Consider the following 5,000-nt stretch of genomic DNA (forward strand, 5'->3'; position numbering starts at 1 on the left):
CACACACACACACACACACACACACACACACACACACACACACACACACACACACACACACACAAAACACACACACACACACACACACACACACACACACACACACACACACACACACACACACACACACACACACACACACACTATTTTAGTTGCATGTGGCCCATATGTGCTCATGTACGCACACGCACGCACACACACCGGTGCACAAGTCAGACATTGCTCTTTTATTATTTCTGCCCCTAACTTGTTGTTGACTCATTAGGATGTTAGAGAAGGAACATGTTCATTCAGGTCCGCCTTCTATTTTTCTCTCTCTGTACCAGGGCTGAACTGGGATCGCAAAATGGCCGGGCAATTTTGAAATAGACTGGCCCTTAATACATTGACAGGCCATTTCCATGCTATCCCATATGGAAATGATATATAAAATGCATACACATTCACAGGCCACTTCCATACTATATCTTGATTGGCTGTATTGATGATGGACCAATGGGCCTTCCTTCCCCCTCTTGGCCAATCTCCAGCAAAACAACAGCAACAACATTGGCCCATTAGGACTGTCGGCCCACCGGGAAAATGCCCCTTCTCACGCTTTCCGCTTTCCCCCCACTCCCACCCCTCATGCTTTCCTCCTGATGCCGGTGCTTTTAGGCCACAGTGATGGAGGGAGAGCAGAGAAAGGCAGAAAGGAGGAGTGGAGAAGAGAGGGAGGGGGAAAAAGGGAGGTAGATGTGCACTGGAGAGTGAGTATGAGGTGGAAGAGAGGAGGAGAGGAGAGGAGAGGTGAAAGCAAGAGAGGAAACAGAGTGGATGAGAAGGAAGGGGAGAAAGGAGTAGAGGAGAGGAGATGGAAAGGGGAAAGAGAGAGGTGGATTTGAGTGATGGAGTGAGGGAGGTGGAGCAGATGAGAGGAGAAGAGAGGAGAGAAAGCAGGAGAGTGGGATGGGGGCAGGAGAAAGAAGTAGAGTTTAGAGGAGTGGAGAGGAGAGGGGAAGAGAGGGAAAGGAGGAATAGAGTGGAGTGGAGTGGAGTGGAGTGGAGTGGAGTGGAGAGGAGAAGAGAAGAGTAAAGAGGAGAGGAGCGGAGCAGAGTGAAGAGGAGACGAGAGGAGAGGAGTAAAGAGAAGAGAGGAGAGAAGGAGGAGTGGAGTGGAGTGGAGTGGAGTGGAGAGGAGAGGGGTGTTAATGCTAGTGAGAGAGTGAGGGGGAGAAGGGAGAGAGAGAGAGAGAGAGGAGTGGGGTGTGAGTCACATTTACAGGAAGTGGATCTGTCATGAGCGAATGTACAGCCTGTACCTCTGTTTTACACCACACACACACACAGACCTTCTACCACACACACACATGCAAAAATACACACATGCAAACACACACACACACACACACACACACACACACACACACACACACACACACACACACACACACACACACACACACACACACACACACACACACACACACACACACACACACCTCCCAACGCACACACAGACCTCCCAACGCACACACTAACACACATGCACACACACACGCACACAGCTCTCTCCCCCTTCCCTTAGCTTTGCTAATGGAGAGGAGGATGCTGCTTATGGACAGCGCACTGTTAATTACCGCTACTCAATATCCCTACCTACACCACACTACCACTCTCCTACTCATTGTCATGTGTTTTCTCTCTTTCTCTCTCTCTCTCTCTCGCTCACTCTCTTGCCAGCTCTCTCGCTCGCTCTCTCTCTCTTCATCCCTCTCTCTTTCTCTATATATCATTCTACCACTCGTCCTCATGTGCTCCCGCCATTTCCTTCCATCCTCATGTCAGACTGACTGTCTGTCTCTGTCTCTCTGTCTCTCTCTCTCTCTCTCTCTCTCTCTCTCTCTCTCTCTCTCTCTCTCTCTCTCTCTCTCTCTCTCTCTCTCTCTCTCTCTCTCTCTCTCTCTCTCCGGTCATTCTCTCTCTCTCTCTCTCTCTCTCTCCGGTCATTCTCTCTCACTCTCACATTCTCGTCCTCTCTTTTTCTCACTTCCTCTGTGTTTCTGTCTTTTCTTTTTCTTCTCTTCGTCAACATATTATTTACTCTCTACTCTACCAACTTTTTTCTTTTCTTTTTCTCTGTATTCTGTCAGTTTCACTACCCCTGGCTCCCTCTTTCTCTCTCATTCTTACTTTGTCTTTCATTCTGTCATCTGTCACTCATCCTACCTCTCTCTCTCTCTCTCTCTCTCTCTCTCTCTCTCTCTCTCTCTCTCTCTCTCTCTCTCTCTCTCTCTCTCTCTCTCTCTCTCTCTCCCTCTCGTTCCATCTCTTCCCACACACATAAACACAAGCAACAAGCAACACGTGAGCCCTCCCCACCTCTCCACTCAAGAGAAGTAAACACACGTGGGCAGCTTGATGGGAAAGCTCTCTAGCTCCTCACACACACACACACACACACACACACACACACACACACACACACACACACACACACACACACACACACACACACACACACACACACACACACACACACACACACACACACACACACACACACACACACACACACACACACACACACACACACACCCCATCCACTCATGCTCCACAGAGAAATATACTTTTTAAATACATCTATTTTTGCTCTAATAAAACCCTTTCCCTTTTAAACCTTTTAAATGATTACATGTTTTTTTTCTGGTCTGATTCGTTTTTTCTGCTCAGAGCAATTTTTTATCACTCGTCAGCAATTATGGGTTTTTTGCAGTGGTATCACTCTATCCCACATAATCAGACCCACACACTCATCAACACACACTCGTGTGTATATAAACATGCTAGCGAGGCCATACATACACACCACACATACACATTCTGCTAGACATATGTGAAGAGTTTAGCCCATGCCATCCAAATGCCTGCTTCTGCCTCACAAATACAGTATATTCATACTTACTTACAAATATTACAAGCACAGACACACACATGCACACATGCACACACACATACACACACACACCCTTCCTCGGGCTACAGATTCTCTGTCATCTCTCTGTCTCCCTGTGTCTGTTTATCTCTCTCTCCCTTTCTTTCTGTCACACACACACACACACACTCACACAAACACAACATCAATAAATTGATATTTACATCGGCATCATGTGGACGTCGCCGGGTACGCTGTCTTCTCTTCTCCTCTCTCCCTCCAGAGAGGCCCCCCAAATGTTTACATGGCCTTAGGACTACAGCATGCGCCCGGCACGATGGCTCCAGCCCGACAATATGGCACATGGCTGTGCTGCGGCGCTGTTTACCATCAGGGTTTCCAGATGTGATTGATCACTTCCAGACTGATAAACCACCTGGAGGCACTAAATCCCACCCAATTTGAACTAAATTTATTTATTTATTTTAGTTTATTATTGATTTCTATGGGCATAAATCTACAGAAAAATCCACCCAGTGCACATTTTTTTACCCGCAGATCATCGTAAACAACACAATGGGGTGGGAAACTGCCCAATCTGGCAACCATGTTTATTATGGGGAGACATGTGTAGTAGTGTAGGGCAGTGTAGCCACCAGTGGGGCTTGTTGTTGTGCTGCAGGTACTGCACCTGTAGATGGCACTGTGGTCTGTAGTCTGTGCTGGTGAGCCATTGCTGTCTGTATTGACTGAATGCAGTTTGTTCATCATTCAACCCAGTCGAGCTTCACCACAGAGCTCAGACAGACTCGGCCTAAACAATGAGGTTTTATACTGTTAGGAAGTAAAATGTAAGCAGATGTGAAATGGATAGGATGGTCTGGTTGACCGTTTTGGATGTACACACTATTTGTCAGGTTGTCTTTTCTGGTTTTAGAAAGCAATCCTGAACTCAAGACAGACTTTGTCAGCGTATCAGTGAGAGATTTCATATTCTTCAATTAAAATAAAAAAGTAATAAATGGGACTGTAATTGATAAATTCAATAAGGAATGGATATGTTTGGTGGTCTCACTGCATCCAGGGACAGCCTTGTTATTCTGCTTCTGACTTTCTGGTCCTTCAGATTTACTGTATGTTGTATAAACAAACATTACAACGTATACAAACTGGCATTCAATGTTAGGCTTGTCTTGATCATATTTTACACAAATGTATGACTGACAGAAAAGGCAATGCTGGCAGAAAGTTGACAGATGTGTAGATGTTTGATTGCAACACCATATATCACACTGAAGATGTAAGCAATGTGCTCAATGGCTGAAAGCCCTGATGTGTCATGTGTCTCACATATTACATATAACTCTATGTCTTTGTGTGATATACAGCAGGATGTTTGTGAGACTGTATGTTTTAACGTGCAATTATTCTGCTAGTAATTGCCTATATTAATTTAGACAAAACCATAAAATATTTGAATGTATATGCATAATCATACACACAAGGGGATCATTCACTGCATATTTCTTCGTCCTGTTTATATACAAACACATTTCATTTCATTGCTATGTTACTGGTTTTGCATTCCTAGCGCTGTATGTATTTTGTTTGCTTACAGTAACCCCATACGTTTATAGCAACATTGTTTTTCATAACCGAGTCTCCCCATGGGAATGAATAAAACTGTCAGGCTGTATTTTCATATCTGCATCTGCACTTCCCTCTCTCGCTCACCCTCATTCAGTGGCAGATTTTTTGTTCTTTCCTGTTGATTTGTTGTGTTGTCTCAGTTGATGTGTCAGTCATTTTCCTCTCTTCTTCACCACTTTACACCCTAACATTCAGGGCTGGATTAACGCAACCGGCTAGATATGGCTGCAGCCTAGGGGCCCCCACCTGCCAGGGGGGGCCTGATCGTCCAAAAGTGGAAACATTGGCCGAATTGAGACCAGATGTGATATTGAATAGTGCATCTGTTGTGTTGAGTACAGCTGGTAGACGTGTAATTATGACACTGTTTACGTAAATTTGTCACGAAATCCGGTGGGGGCCCATAGCAGCCTGTCGCCTAGGGGCCCCAGGGCAT

At 45.5% G+C, this 5,000-nt stretch overlaps 1 protein-coding gene across 1 annotated transcript in view; it reads left to right on the plus strand.

Annotated features, from left to right (window-relative positions):
* The window catches only part of cog6 (component of oligomeric golgi complex 6), a 77,073-nt gene that overhangs the window by 70,592 nt on the left and 1,481 nt on the right, over nucleotides 1–5,000 (plus strand). The window lies entirely within an intron of this gene.

Source organism: Engraulis encrasicolus, chromosome 8 (genome assembly GCF_034702125.1).
Source record: "Engraulis encrasicolus isolate BLACKSEA-1 chromosome 8, IST_EnEncr_1.0, whole genome shotgun sequence".
Classification (NCBI taxonomy): Eukaryota; Metazoa; Chordata; class Actinopteri; order Clupeiformes; family Engraulidae; genus Engraulis; species Engraulis encrasicolus.